Here is a 17,321-nt window from a genome sequence, read left to right on the forward strand (position 1 = left end):
TTAGGCTTAGTTTTTAGATCTAGATTTTAATTCATCTTCTTCTACTTCTATCTTCTCAATTCCTTGTTGTTAGATTAACCATTCTTCCATTCTTTTGTGGTGATTTCCTTATTGTTGTTCTTATGTTTTGTTGTAGATCTACTATTGTTCCTTCCATTTTCTTTCAATTCAATAAGAGGTAATTCATGTAGATTTTGTTTCCTTTAATTGTTGTTGTTAATTCTTTACATTTGATTGTTGTTAGAATTAATTCTTGTTGTTGATTTACTATGCTTTTCTTTTGTGCCTTCCAAGTATTTGAGAAAATGCTTGGTTGGATTTTAGAGTAGAGTTTTATGTTCTTGGCTTGGAAAGGTAACTTAGGAACTCTTGAGTTACTAATGTCTAAGTAATTGATGATTGGGATCCATTGAGTCTAGTTCTCACTAATTGAATTAGTGGAGAGTTAGGACTTATGGACTAGGATTGATATAGCTCATTTGACTTTCCTTTACTACTAGTTAGAGGATGATTTAATGAGATTAATCCTTGCCAATTCTCATATTGTGGTTAGTGATTAGGATAGAGCTCCTTAACCACCAACCCTTGCCAAGACCTTTTTAGCCATTAGTTTACTTTCTTGCCATTTATCTTTCATGCCTCTTATCAAAACCCCAAAAATAATTCATAACCAATAACAAGACACTTTATTGTAATTCCTAGGGAGAACGACCCGAGGTTCAATACTTCGGTTTATAAATTTAGGGGTTTGTTTTAGTGACAAACAATCTTTTGTATGAATGGATTATTGTTGGTTTAGAAACTATACTTTACAACGAGATTTCATTAGTGAAATTCTAAACCGTCAAGAATCCAATAATCAAAAATGGCGCCGTTGCTGGGGAATTTGCAATGGTGTTATGTTATTGGTTATTGTACATATGTGAATATTGTGAATAGGTTTATCTTTTGTTTGTTTCTTAATTTTTGTTAGTTTTATTTTTTCTCTCACTATGAATTCTCACTTTGGCTTTGAGTTTGGTTCTAATTGTGTTGTAGGAAATATGGACTTTAATGGCAACATGTACCATGGATGGAACCAACAAAGATGGGAGGAGCCTCAAGGAATTGATCACTCCTATTGGCAACAACCTCCGGATACTTATAGGTATAATTTCCATCCTAATGCATGTCAATTTAACGGCTATGATGACTCTTTTTGTGACACTCTTTCCACTCTCTTTTACTTTTGCTTAATAAGTGATTTGAGTTGCCATTGTAGGTAGATGTTTCATATAAATTTGTTTGTACAACTTAATTGTTAGCATAATCACATGTATGTTGTGTTTAGTAGTAGATGAATAAAATCAAATTGCATTTTTTGTGAATTGTATGATGGTTGATTGAATAAAGAGTTGTGAGTAGTACAGGGAGCACCTGAGCACAATTTTTCTGCTTAAAGGGCAAATAAATAAAAAAAATAAAAAACAAAGGGGGTAGACGCGCGCGCACGACGTACGCGCACGCGTCCCTGAGTGGATGTATCATCACCCATATTCCAGAGAGTTGGGCCTCTCATAGGCCAGCGTTGTGCCTCAAGCCCAACTTATTCCACGCTGACGCGCACTACGTGCGTGCGCGTCCATACAGCTATAAGGAAATGCACGCGGACGCGCACCTGCCGCGTCCCCGTCGATCTGCTGCTGCAACTTCTGAGCCAATATCCAGAGAGTTGCACTGGATCTGGGCCAACTTTAAGCCCCCAACCCAACTCACATCGCGCGGACACGCACTTGCCGCGTGCGCGCCCCCTAGCTGATGCCATCATTTCAGGCCTTTGACCAGAGAGTTGGGCGCGCGTTGAGCCCACTCTAAGCCTCCAGCCCAACCCAATGTACGCGTGCGCGCACTGTACGCGCACGCGTAGGTCCCTAATTTCATCAATGTACGTGGACGCGCACGGTGCTCACCCACGTCGATTCGAAAAGAAGATAACCCTAGTGCGCGAAGAGCACTGCGCAGTCGCGCACCTCTCACCCCTCTTCTTCTCCCTATCACCATCTTCTCCCCCCTCTCTCCTTCCCATAACCTGTCACCGCCGGCAGCAATCACTCGGCGGCCGACCCCTCTCTCTTTCTCCATCAACATTTTCCTCTACCCTCTACTCCACCGAGCACCACCACTGCTCCGCCATGACCGTCACCCTCCGCGGCGGCGCTCTGCCCAATTCAATCCCTCTGCTTCCATACTTCCTTGCCCTACTTCCATTTTCACTCTGCTCCAGGTTCCTGCTTCAACTTCTATTACATTTTGATTATTGTTAGCTACTGTTAGTTCTTTGTTAGTTAGTTAGAATTGAAATTTTACATGTTAGGTTAGATAGAAATAATTGCTGTTAGGTAGCTAGGTCTGGATAGAGGATTCTAGGTCTGATAAGTGCTCCGTTTGTGCATGTTCGTTGTTTGTTTACTTGGGTGTTATATGCTAATTTTGGATTGCTATGTATGCAATTTGTGTTGCTGGGTTGTGTTTCACTGCTGCTGTGCTTAATTGATGTTGTCTTCTTGCTGCTTATGCTATGTTGCTATCTGGGAATGTCCAATTTTAAGCCGGGATGCTGCCCAATTTTCAAGAAATCTATTTTCATTTTAGTCTCTATTGCAAATTTGGGCTAATTTCCGTTTCCTTTTGACTTCCGAGATTTGCACCAATCATTGTGAACATGATTTCTATCTCTAGCCACAACTCCTCTTTTATTGAGCCTAAATATCATCATACTACTAATCCACTTTTCTAACTCACTAATTTCTTTAACCATTTAACTTCTACTCACAGTTAACCTTCTTTAACCATTCTTTCAAAAGTATGATGATTTTATTGCTTAATGAGTAAGAGTTGTTGACTTTAGTGAACATTGCATTCTTGGTTTACTTGTTCACTTATGCTTACTTGTTTACCAATTTTTTTCAAGTTCAGTTCACATCATGATTGTTTATTAGCCAATTGATATCCTGAACATGCTTTCTTTGCTTCGTGCTACATGCTTCATTGCTTATATTCTATCATACTTTTCAGGATGTCGGATAAAGGAAAAGCCATAGCCACTACCTCCAAGAAAAGAAAACATTCTACACCCTCTATTCCCTCCCTTTACAAGAATTATGCTAAGAACCCGTTGAATGAAGAAGAGAAGGAAAATCAGTTGCTACCTTCTACCAATCCAACAAAATTTCCCAATCTTTACTGTGAGCTTCGCCTTCCCAAGTATCGGACGAAGAAACTGAATACTGAGAAGAAATTACTCCTACCCAATGATGTGAGACGAGCCATTACTAGTCGCATCCTAGAGTTGGGTATGGACTTTGTTGATAGAGATTTGGGAGAAATCAACATTTCTTGGGTTAAGCAATTCTATTGCAACTTCTTCCGTCCTACTTTAGATTCAGTTCAGTTGAGGGGTAGAGAGGTTATGATCACTGAGTCAGCCATAGAGGAGGCATTGCAGTGCCGACATCTTCCTGATGGCATTTGCGCTCATCAGTAGGCTGAGATAGCTATTCAGAGCATGACCTTTGACTATGAGGCACTTAATCGCGTGATTGCTTTACCAGATGCTCCTTGGGTCATGGATGCGAACAACACTAAGCATAAAGGGATGCTCTTTGCACATTTGAACAAGGAGGCCAAGACATGGCAGATGATCTTCGCTCACTACGTCTTGCCCACCACTCACTTTTCTGAGATCCCTATGGAGATGCTACTTTTGATTGGTTGTGTTATGGAGGGCAAGGATGTTTATTTCCCTCGATTGATTCGGCAGTGTGTGTGGCGAGCACATATTCGTGGCCTACTCCTGTTTCCCACCTTGGTCACTAGTATGGCCGCCTTAGCTGAGGTCCCCTGGTTGGATGATGATGTGATACCACCACCCCCAGATGACGATGACAAGGAGGTTACTATTCCTTGGGGTGGCTGGGTGCACGAGAAGCCCCCGGCTAGATGCCGATCTAGGGCTAGAGCAGTTGTAGGGACGGCTGGACCTTCAGCCTCGACAACAACCCCAATCCTCATCCACCAATGCACTATGAAGAAGAGTCATTCTATGATGCATACCAATCCAATAGCTATGGTGAGTCTCCTTGTGACTTTCAATCACCACCATCATATGCCTATGAATCTCATCCTCAACATGAACCTCAACCATTCTCACAAGCCTTTCATTACCAAACACCATCCTATGATCCATACCCATCATATGACCAAACCCCCATACCATACTCTTATGACCATTATGAGCAAGAACCCTTAGAACCACCACAACCTTGTCAAGATTACTCCCAAGAACCACCTCAATAAACACAATCTCCACAACCTTACCAAGAAGAACCACCTTCCCACCATGAACTGATGAACCTTCCTACCCACCCCAAGCCCCAATAGACGATTCTCTCACTTTGTTACTTCAAGGACAAGAGGCCATGAAGCGGGATACACTTGAGTTTGTGACCAACTTGACTAAGGTAGTGCACGCTGTAGCCTACCAATATTTGAACACTCAAGGTACTTTCGTAGCCACATGCGAAAAACCTAAAGAAGAGCAAAGTATGAAGGAGAAATTGGATAATCCGGTAGAGAAGGAAGAACCAAGTTTTGTGTTGGAACAATTGGAGGAGCCTATGATCATTGAAGAAAAGAAAGAGGTGGTTGAAGATTTAGGAGATGTTGAAAGTCCAAGGGAATGTAGCATCATGAAGCACTCTTCCAAAAAGCTTGATATTGATGTTGAGGAGGGTGCACAACCTCCAAGGCATATCATCGTTGGAGACTTGGAAGAGGCTTATCAAGAGATGGATTCAATCATGGATGAATTTCTCTCTACAATGGAATCCTCTCCCATTGGACATAAAGTTGAAGATACAAAAGAGTGTGCACAACCTCCCATACCCTTGGTGAGCAATGAGAAAGAGAGTGAATCAAAAGCGAGCTACCAAGAGGAAAAAGTTGGCATGGTGTATATTGAAATTGAAGAATATGAAGAGGTTGATCAAGAGATGGATTCATTCATCAATGAATTCCTATCCAAAATTGAATCACCTCCCATTGGGCAAGATGAAGTTCTTGAAGACAACACCAAGCCAAGTGAAAAAGGGGAAAAGGTTGAAATTGAAGAAGCTTGCGAAGTGGTGGAAACAACCAAAGAAGAGCCTAAAGAAGTAGACCTTGCATTGTCTAAGTGTGGGGAGGTCTCCCTTCCCAAGTCACCATCCAACACAACATTCAAGTGGGTAAAACTCTTATCTCTAAGCTTTACTTTCTCACTTGAATATGGTTTAATTGAAAATGATGGTCAACTTAGAGCTCTTTGTGGAGTTAAAAGTATAAGAGAGTTGTGTAGTGGTTGGAAACATCATTCTCAGCTCATGACGGTTGTAAGCTCAAAATTCAAGAGCAATGGTTGGTGTAGAACCAAATTGCATGGGTCTAGGAAGTTGTTTGGAAGCTTCTTTGAGAATTCTAAGGTCATGCCACCCACATGGACTAATAATGATCAACTTAAAGATGGGTGTAGAAACAAGATATGGGTCCCGGTATACATGAGGATCAACTTTGGGAGCCCCAAGCTTGTGAAAAACTCCATCAACACTTGGTGCAACAAATAAGAAGTCTTGGGACACAATGGAGAACCAAGCATTGGTGGGAGTTCCAAGATGAGTACAAGCACAAGCCACCTTGAGAAGAGCTCCCCATAAGTCCAACTTAAGGACAATAAACAAAAGTGCTATGTGGGAGACACCCCACCATGGTAACATCTTTTCATTTTCTTTCTTTGTAAATATTGGTAGAATTAGTTTAATTTCATGTTTTTATTGGTTTGTTAAGTTTAGTTAGAAGTATAATATGATAAATAAGGTTTTAGGGTGTTTTGGTAGCTGTTTGGAGGATTGAAAGGCTTGGATTGGTGCAAGAACTTAGAAAAAAATTTTGAAAAACAGAACACCATCCACGCGTGCGCGCACATAACGCGTACGCGCACCTGAGCATTTTTCAACCATCCACGCGGACGCGCACTGTACGCGTACGCGTGGATGCAAAAATTTGACCCTAGCCAAAGACCCAAGAGTTAGGCCTGCACTGTGCGAACATTGGGCCTAAAGCACAAGTCTATGCACGCGTGCGCGCACTTGGCGCGTACGCGCACACGATCTTAAGTTCGCAATGCATGCGCACGCAGGCTGTGCGCGCGCGCGTCGATTGCACGATCCACACTCCTGCTCCTTTTACCAGAGAGTTGTGCCACTTTTGGGCCAACATTATGCCTCTCGCCTAACTCGACACACGCGTGCGCGCACTTGGCGCGTACGCGTCCTTCGACCAATATACCCATTGACGCGTAAACGTGCATGATGCGTACGCGTCGGTAAAAAAAAAGAGTTTTTTTCTCCCCTTCCATTTTCTTTTGCTTATCACATTTGCATACTTCTACTCTTCCCATTTTCATTTAGTTTTTGTAGCATGTTTTCGTTTTTTTTAAGTCATTTTAATAATGGTGTTGCATCTTCCTACTCAATTGTTGAGGATTCCTTGCATTACTCTGGTGCCTCTTGACTTGTTTCATATTGTTGGGTGATGTTTCTCTTCAAATCAATGCTCAATCTTTTATGCACTTGTGTTCTTTGTGCATTGATATGCCCTTATATTGTCTTTCATGGCCCACTCTCTCTTGTTCGAACTTGATGCTCATCATGCTCTTCATGCTTTGCCCTTACTCTTGCATCAAGTATCATTGATATGCTATTTTCTCTTATTGTTTCCCCTCTACATATTGTAGCTACCATGTAGTAGGGAATCATACTCTTATTTGGCATTAGCCCCCGCCTATGTTCTAATAACTTTGATATCTTTGTTATAGGCTTAATTTTCTTTCCTTTTCTATCCTTTTAGGTTGGCCACCAAGGAGGGAGAAAGGAAAAGTTTCTAAATGGGGCAACCAACAAGTCCTCCGCGCAACTCTGTGAAGAAGCTCATCAATTGTAGCAACCCGTCCACCTTGCTCTTCTTTGCATGCACCGAGGACGGTGCAATCTTCAAGTGTGGGGAGGTCGTCTGACCGATCTCTGTGGGTAACAATTTCCTTGTCCAACACCAGTTCTTAGTTTTCTTTGTTAGATTAGTTATTGCATTGCATGATAGGTTGCATATTAGTTAGAATTTGTACATATTTTTACCACTTCTTTTTTTTTTGTTAGGACTACTTGGTTAGGGTGATGATTTCTTTCCCAAGAAACCGTTTTAGGGCAACCTACCAACTTACCAATTTGAAAAATTTTTGTTGAACTTGCTTGAAAGAATGTATTTTGGAACATGATTTTTGAGCTAAGAACACAAGCTTGCGAGATTCGAGCCTAATGGTGTGGTTACATCTTATAACCACTTATTTTTCCTTCTTGTGTGCAATTATTCTCTTTCTATGATTGTAATCTTTGATTTGTTGATTCTTTATGTCCATTATTTTGTGTATTCATGCATTTATATGATTGAGGCCATCATTTCATTTAGCTCACTTACCCAAATGGCCTTACCTTCTATCTTCTTTTGTTAGCCAAATTTGAGCCTACGATTAACCCACTTTGTTCTTAATTTAGCACATTACAAGCCTTAAAGTGAAAAACAATAAATGTCCTTAATTTGGATCTTTGATTGGCTTAGGCTAGTGTGTGTGAGTATCATTCAAGTATGGGAACCTTGGGATATTGGGTGAATAAAAGGGTAGTTTTGTATTATTAGTGTAAATATTGGGAATTGGGTACATACTCATGTATTGATCAAATGTAAAACCTTATGCATTGATGCTCTTGTATATAAAAAAAATGAGAAAAAGAAAAGAAAAAGAAAAAAAAATAATATGGAAAAGAAAAAAAATATAGAAAAAAGAAAGAAAAAGAAGAAAAAGAAAGAAATAAAAAGGGGACAAAATGCCCCAAAGTAAAGCTCAAATAAAAGTCAATGCATATGTGTTGTGAAATGAAAAGAGAATGCATGAGTATGTGGAAAAGTGAAGAATGGGTAGTTAGGTTAGAACTTAATTGTATAGGATGTCATAGGTTAGGTGGGAAGTCTAAGCCTATCAAAGATTCAAACTTCAAGCTCACTTGACCAAATATGTATCCTACCTTAACCCTAGCCCCATTACAACCAAAGAATAAGACCTCATGATAATTGTATGCATGCATTGAATAATTGTTGATTGTTAGATGAAAAACAAATCTTAGAAAGCATGATTAGGGGAGAATTGAGTGAATCAACCCCAAACACCGAGCGACTAGAGTGCAAACACTTCCGGTGAGGGTTCGATGCTCAATTCCTTGATTCCCGGCTTTCACGAGCGTTCTTCTTGCAAGTTTATGTGAACTTCATGTTTATACTTCAATTGGTAGGACTCATGAATCGTTATATGATCTTAAGCCCTACTTGTGCATGTATGTCTTGGAGATTGATTTATTTTTTAACCAAGTAGGTAGAATCATTTTGCATTTAGTTGCATGCATATAGCTTCTTCGCTTTGAATAAGTGTCATATCCCTTATTTCATTCTTGGTTTAGCATGAGGACATGCTAAGGTTTAAGTGTGGGGAGGTTGATAAACCCCAATTTGACAGTTTATCTTGTATTGAATTTAGAGTATTTTGTAGACCTTTTCTCACATTTACCCAATGAATTAGCATGGTTTTGTATATTCTCCTTTAATTGTGCTTAAGAGTGAAAACATGCTTTTTAGGTCTTAAAATAAATAAATTTAATTCACCTTGATTCCATTAGATGCTTTGATATGTTTGTTAAGTGATTTAAGGTTTAGGAGGAAAAGATTGGATCAAGGGAATGAAGAAAGAAAGCATGAAAAGTTGGAGAACTCATGAAGAAATGAAAGAACCGGAAAGCTGTCAAGCCGACCTCTTTGCACTTAAACGACCATAACTTGAGCTACAGAGGTCCAAATGATGCGGTTCTAGTTGGGTTGGAAAGCTAACATCCGGGGCTTCAAAATGATATAATTTGCTATGGTTGAAACACGCATGGTGACGCGTACACGCATGGTACTCGCACGTGCCGTTGCTGCCACCTGGTTCACTTAAAGCAAAACGTGGCAAGCGAATTCTAAAGCCTTGTGGGCCCAATCCAACTCATTTCTGATACTATTTAACCCAAGGAGTGAAGAGGAAAACACAAGTTAGTTACCATTAGTTTAGTTTAGCTTAGTTTAGTAGTTAGAGTTAGTTTCTAGAGAGAGAAGCTCTCTCTTCTCTCTAGGATTAGGATTAGGATTAGGCTTAGTTCTTAGATCTAGATTTTAATTCATCTTCTTCTACTTCTATCTTCTCAATTCCTTGTTGTTAGATTCACCATTCTTCCATTCTTTTGTGGTGATTTCCTTATTGTTGTTCTTATGTTTTGTTGTAGATCTACTATTGTTCCTTCCATTTTCTTTCAATTCAATAAGAGGTAATTCATGTAGATTTTGTTTCCTTTAATTGTTGTTGTTAATTCTTTACATTTGATTGTTGTTAGAATTAATTCTTGTTGTTGATTTACTATGCTTTTCTTTTGTGCCTTCCAAGTGTTTGAGAAAATGCTTGGTTGGATTTTAGAGTAGAGTTTTATGTTCTTGGCTTGGAAAGGTAACTTAGGAACTCTTGAGTTACTAATGTCCAAGTAATTGATGATTGGGATCCATTGACTCTAGTTCTCACTAATTGAATTAGTGGAGAGTTAGGACTTATAGACTAGGATTGATATAGCTCATTTGATTTTCCTTTACTACTAGTTAGAGGATGATTTAATGAGATTAATCCTTGCCAATTCTCATATTGTGGTTAGTGATTAGGATAGAGCTCCTTGACCACCAACCCTTGCCAAGACCTTTTTAGCCATTAGTTTACTTTCTTGCCATTTATCTTTCATGCCTCTTATCAAAACCCCAAAAATAATTCATAACCAATAACAAGACACTTTATTGTAATCCCTAGGGAGAACGACCCGAGGTTCAATACTTCGGTTTATAAATTTAGGGGTTTATTTTAGTGACAAACAATCTTTTGTATGAAAGGATTATTGTTGGTTTAGAAACTATACTTTACAATGAGATTTCATTAGTGAAATTCTAAACCGTCAAAAATCCAATCATCAGTTACCATTCTCATATACTAATATATTAATTCTGTTTTGATTGTTTCTGAGTTGGAACTTAGAGTAAAAGAATTTAGTATTTCCATCACCCCAATTTAATCACTGCACCTTTGATTTCTCTTTTTAATAACTTTCTCCGGAATCATGAGCATCTTCCAGTTCAGCCTCCAAGCATTAAGTAACGTTCTTTATTTGAGCTTCAGCTCCCTTCTCCTTTTCTATCTCAAGCTTCTCTTTCATTTTAGCAATATATTTATATGTATTAGCCAAAGTATTCTTTCAATCTACCAATTTATGTTTGTATGCCTTCAGCATACTAAACAAAATGAACATAGGAGATCCAGCAAATGTACGGTACTGATAAACTACTATTTTATGGTTTCTTTTATATTCAATTGAGTGGAATTTATCAATTATTCTCACACTTATCCATATAAATTACATGTTTTACATTTTCCTTCCTGATTTTGTGCTATGATTGAAAACTTGCTTCCTAGGTCTTAAAATTGTCCATTTTTAATTCTCTTTCATTACCATTCGATTCCGTGATGTGTTTGTTAAATGTTTTTAGGTTTACAGGGCATGAATGGCTTAAAGGATGAAGATGAAGCATGTTAAAGTGGAAAGAACACAAGAAACTAAAGAGTTGAGAAGTGAGGAGCGACGCGCATGCATGGCTGATGCGTGCGCGTGACCAGGAACGTCGTTCAGCGACGCGTACGCGTGGCTGACGCATATGCGTGACGTGCGTCACGTGCCTCAGTAAATCGAATTTGCTGGGGGTGATTTCTGGGCTGCTTTTGACCCAGTTTCAAGCCAAAAAATACATATTAGAGGCTGCAGAGTAAAGTTGGAAGGGGGGATCCCATCATTCACTTTTATTCACACAATTTTTAGGTTTAGATGTAGGATTCTAGAGAGAGATGAGAGCTCCTCTCTCTAGGTTTTAGGGTTTCTACTCCAATTTTTTCTTAGATTTAGATTTAATTTCTATTTCTATTTACAATTCTTTGCAATTTATGGTTCTAGCACCTTTATTCTTCAATTCTACTTGTTATTTTCTTCACTTTGTTATCCTTATGTTTATGCACTCTTGACACTTTGAATCTTTGTTAATGCAATTTATACGTTCATGTTGTTATTGCTTTCTTCAGTTGCCATTGATGATTTCTTTCAATTGTTAGTTGTTAGATTTTATTATTGTTGCAATTTTACCATGCTTTTATTTTGTGCCTACCAAGTGTTTGATAAAATGCTTGGTAGGATTTTAAATTAGATATTTATATTCTTAGCTTGGATTGAGTAATTTGAAGACTCTTGAATTGTTAAAGTCTCTTGTTGGTTAGTGATTAAAATTTGCTAGTTGGCTTGAGCTTCACTAACTCTAGTCTTTGATTAGGACTTGTGAACTCAAGTTGATTTGCTCACTTGACTTTCCTTCAATTGTTAGAGGATAACTAAGTGAGAGCAATTTGCAATTACCATCACAATTGACAATGATGATGAGGATAAGAATTCCAATTCTCAACCCTTGCTAGGACTTTTCTTAGTTGTTAGTTATTTTCTTGTTATTTACATTCCTTGCTTATTAAACTCAAAACCCAAAAAGATACTTTTTCATAACCAATAATAAAAATACTTTCCTGCAATTTCTTGAGAGACGACCCGAGGTTTAAATACTTCGATTAATTTTATTGGGTTTGCTTAAGTGACAAAGAATTTAAATGTTGATTGAGGTTTAATTGTTGGTTTAGAACTATACTTGCAACGCGACATTTTTGTGAAAATCTTTACCGATATTTTTCCTCCGTCAAATTTTTGGCGCCGTTGCCGGGGAATTGCTAATGCGTGCCTTATTATTGGTTATTGTGAATATTGTGAATATGTTTGCCTATTTGTTTCTTTGTTAGTTTTTGCTAGTTTTAGAAGTTTATTTTCATTAGTTTTTTGTTAGTATTTGTTTTTATTTTCTCTCGCTATCATGAATTTTCACCCCTTTGGCTATGAGTGTGGTTACAATTATGTTGTAGGAAGTGGAGATTACAATGAAGGCGTGCATTAAGGATGGGACAATCAAAGATGGGAGGAGCCACAAGGATTTGATCAACCCTCTTGGCAACAACCTTCTCCAATGTACTATGAGCAACAACCATTCTATGATGCATACCAAGACAATGGTTATGGTGGATCTATTCGTGACAATCAACAACCACCACCATATATCTATGAACCCCCTCCTCAATATAGCCCTCAACCACCATACTTACAAGCCCCTTACAATCAAACACTTCCATATGATCTCAACCCATATCCACCATACCAACCACCTTATGAGCCATATGAACCATACATAGAGCCACCCCAATTCCAACTCAATTACTCCCAAGAACCACCACCTCAATATACACCACCTCCAATGTATGCAAATTTTCAATTACAAGATGAATTTTCCTTTCCACCACATCCTTCCACGGAGGAATGTCCATATCCATCAATCCAAGAGAAATATTATCCTAATTATGTCCATATCCTTTGATTTCTCTTTTTAATACCTTTCTTCGGAATCATGAGCATCTTCCAGTTCAGCCTCTAAGCATTAAGTAACAGTTCTTTATTTGAGCTTCAGCTCCTTTCTCCTTTTCTATCTCAAGCTTCTCTTTCATTTTAGCAATATATTTATATGTATTAGCCAAAGTATTCTTTTGATCTACCAATTTATGTTTGTATGCCTTCAGCATACTAAACAAAATGAACATAGGAGATCCAGCAAATGTAGGGTACCAAGCAGATTTAACAATATTTCTTACCTCCTCATTGTCACACTATCACTCTTGGAAGTGAAACCTATGTTTTTTACGATCTTTTGATTTTGTTGATCTATAGTGATATAAAGAGGCCAATGATTTGATTCGCTGTCTTCCAAATGTAAAATTGAAGAGGAAGGACCTTATCCTCTCAATCTTTTAATGGAACCACTACTGAATGAGCAACTCCTCCTTGTGGATTACTATTTTGCTTCATCCTCCTTTTTCACCTCCTTAATCAATATCCTCACGTGAAAAGCTTGCAAAACCCTTGAGTAAATTGATAGGAGCAAGATGTTTAAGCACAACTGAGTTTTTTATTTCTTTGAAAGTTGAACCCGATGCCCTATTTTTCTTCCCATTATCTTCTCTTCCCTACATCCTTCAAGTGTTCATTACAGTCCCTAGCTTCATGCCCTAGAAAAAATAATAATTATAGAAATTTTCTATCCTTTCATACTTCAGATTAATCTCCATTTTCATTTTATTATTTCTTGCAATTTTAATAATTTGCTGTAAGGATTTTGTGACATTTAGTTTAACTTTCACCTTTACTTTTACAATTTTCTCATTCTTACCCCCACATAAAAAACTCTATTTCCAGCACATCCCCGACTACAAGAAAGTCATCGGATATTATCGGATTTAATGGTTGAAGGAATTCGACGGTATAAACATCGCCGATAACTGTTTACCGGCGGAGTTTTTCATCCGCCGCTAATTATCGGCGGATTTAGCGATTGATATAAACTTTTAATTAATTGCGAAATTTTGGAGCTTGTTACCGTCGGATTTTTCTCCTGGTAAATCCGACGGTAATATATGATTTATTATTAATAATTAAATTAATAGTTACTGGCGAATATAACCGACGGTAAATCCGACAGTAAACTTAAATTTTATTTTTTAAAAAATTTGTTTGAAAATTCACTATAATAATTTTAAATATTTAAATTCAATAATTTTTAAACTAATAAAATTTAAAGTTATAGAATTTTTTATAATAATTTGTCTATAATTTTTTGTTTAAAGTTCACAAACAAGAATTCTGAATACAAAAAAATGAACTAAACAAGTTTTTTTTGTCTCTTTTCTTCTACTTTGAAACTACTTTATTCATAAATGGAATCTACCACTTATATGAAAGCTAAACAGTGACAAATCAGAAAGCTAAAGATCCAAAAGTTAATTCCAATATAATTTACAATTCCAATTCAACAAATCACAAGATCATCAAATTGAATAAACTCTTACACCTTAAACAGATCACAAAATCATAGGAAAGATGAAAATAAAAAATAACAAAGCATAAAGAAAAGTGTAATTGTTCATTTGTACAGGCAATACACAATCAAATGACATGAGAAGAGAAAAACCAATTACTTTCCTTATTAAACATGCACACACCAATAACATAAATAGAAACTATTACTATGTTATTCTCCTTGTTCTCAGATTCTACATGTTACAAAATCTCAAAACCAAATTTAGTGAAGTAACTTAATTTAATTCAATACCACATAATGTTATCAAACACTGTTTGATAATGAAGTAAATTATCATTAGGGAATAAAAACACAAAAACAAAAAAAACAAAAAAAATGAATTAAAACAAAAACAAAAAATGACTTGTATTATATCATCCTCTAAAAAAAAGTGCACAAACAGAACTACAACTTAACTAGACACTATAAACATTGATAACAACCATAATAGTTAATAAACCACATCAATTATATGAAAATTGTGGATTTCAACTAACAAGAAATACAAGCTACTTATGATATAGCAAACACCCTCTTTTTCCCAATGATACGAGCTACTCTTTTTCATCAACAACATAACCTATTAAGAGAGAAGATTCTCAGCTACTAACAAATCTTATTTTATTTTATCTTCAACTCAAATTACTATCTCATCCAAAACATATATAAATAAAGAAAACAAAATAAGAAAAGAGAAATCAAACCTTGACCCACTTTGTAAGCCTACCTCTTGAAGAAAAAAATGGCAGTGAAAAAAGGTTTTGTGGCACCAATTGCTTGGTTAAATGACATAGAAAAACACCTCAATGACATGTTTCAAAACACGCCAAAGACAAAGAAAACAAGGCTCAAAGTAGAGATCTTGAAAAATTGAACAATTATTACCAAAAAAATTAACAAATCAACAAGAACAATGACAACAACAGCAACAATCACTAACAAATCAACAAGAACCATAATAGTAATAACTACGAGAACTGAATAATTATTAACAAAAAATTTAAGTAATCAAGAGCAATAACAACAAATAAATTCAATAACTACAAAAACTGAACATCTATGCAACAACAACATAACAATTAACAAGAAGAATCAACAACAAAATGAACAACTAACAGAGACTGAAGAAGAACAATCAGGGACGAGATGCTATTAGGGCAAAAAGGGGATTATGGCAAAAAAAGAGTTAGAACTATTTATTAAAAAATAAAAACAGAATGGAATAGAGAGAGGGATGAGAGCAACCAACCTGGACGACGGAGGAGAGACACAACTCCGACGATAGAGGGAGCGACAGCGGCAACTCTTCCAATGGTGGCAGAGACAGATGGAGCAACACTGTTTGAGGCAACGGAACACGATCCAAGCAAATTAATGTAGACTTTGGAGGAGAATGGAGGCAGGTAGACAGTGCTGGTAGAGGGTGGCCGGAGGATGTTTTAGGAGAGAGAGAAGAGAGAGGAGAATGGGAGAGAGATAAGGGTGTTCTCAAAAGTGAGGGGAGAGGGTCGCGCATTTTGAATTCAGATCAGGTTTACCGTCGGATTTATCGGTGGATAAATTCGACGGTAACGTATTGCGTATGACCAAAACACAACATTCCATTAATTGAGATTTACTGGCGGATAAATTTGACGGTAAATCTGTAAGACCCAAAACCTTTGAAAAGTCTTATTATGATCAAGTCTCAAATCATATGGTTATCTATAGCCTTAATTTCAGAAATTATTTTATCAAAGATAATTAAGGCAAGTTTTGATTTACCGAATTTGAGATTAGTTATGATAATTATCCAATTTTACAATTATTGGATTATTTTCTATAATTGAATTATAAAGTTGATAGTTATGAAATAATAAGAATTTTATATGATTTGGATTAGATATGTAATATTTTAAATATTACTATTGCTATTTTGGAAAAACGAAGAAATTAAGTATATTATTTCTAATTATTTGATTTGGGCATTTTTATTGAAAATTATTTGTAAAATTGATGAGCAAATAGTATTTTCTATATACAATTAGTGTTGGATTTAATTCGGGTTTCAATTACAATATTATTCCCAATTTTATGTGAAATTACTAAAATGCCCATAACCCTAATTTTTAGAAAAAGAAAACCCTAACCCCCCAAACCCATACAGTCGCAGCTGCTGCCCCTCTTCCTTACCCCCATCATCACTCACCCACAAGCAAACCTAACACAGACACAAGTGAAACCCATAGCAGCGCCAAAATCAAAGAAGGAAAGGGAGAAGAGGGCTGACGGGAAGGGAGAAAAAGGGGATGGAGGTCGCTGCCCAATCCGCGCCGCCGTTGCCCTCGTCGCGCCGCGCCGCCAGTGTCACGTCGCCGTGCTCCCACCACAGTTCGACGCGTCTTGCCTGCGCTATCACTTGCGCCTATCGCCGTCGCAGGAGGAGCTAGCGTCACTGTCGAACGGTGCTGAGCCACCGGAGCCGTCACCTTGCTGTTGTACCTTGTCCTAGTTACCGCGCAAACAGAAGAGAGTGAGGGACCTAGAGAGAAGGGGCGAAGAACGGAGCCATCACGGGGGCCCTGGCCACCACTGCCAGAGGCGTGGAGGAAGGGAGAGCAGTCGCACATCCAGCTGCGTCGCCACCACGCCTTGCTTCACCGCCATTGATCTCTCCACAGTCCACTTCCGCTGGAGCTCATGCCATTGCTGATTGAGCACCATAAAGAATAGAAGGTGCGCTCGATGAGTGAGAAGGGATGGAGGCTGGGTTTTTGTCGCTGTACTACTCTATTTCTACCTCTACCATGCCCTATTGAGGCTGTCGGAGCCTCTGCCATCATCGGGGTGGCTGTTTAGTTGATGTTGTTGCCTGGGTTGCTGCGGTACGAGCTGCCGTCAATGGAGCTGCTCTGTGCAGTGGTTTCGGTGAGTTTCGACACTGAGGTAAGGGTTTTAGTTGAGATTTTCATTTTTTTGAATTTCGGGAAGATTGTTGATACTGTGTGGTTGTACAGCTGCTATTATTAGAAATTCGGGCCGCCGTTATCGCTCGGAATTTAATGGAGCCGCTGCCGGGTTGATATGGAGCTACGACCATTTCGTTTTGTTAA

The sequence above is a fragment of the Arachis stenosperma genome, chromosome 6 (assembly GCF_014773155.1).
Source record: "Arachis stenosperma cultivar V10309 chromosome 6, arast.V10309.gnm1.PFL2, whole genome shotgun sequence".
In the NCBI taxonomy this organism is placed as follows: Eukaryota; Viridiplantae; Streptophyta; class Magnoliopsida; order Fabales; family Fabaceae; genus Arachis; species Arachis stenosperma.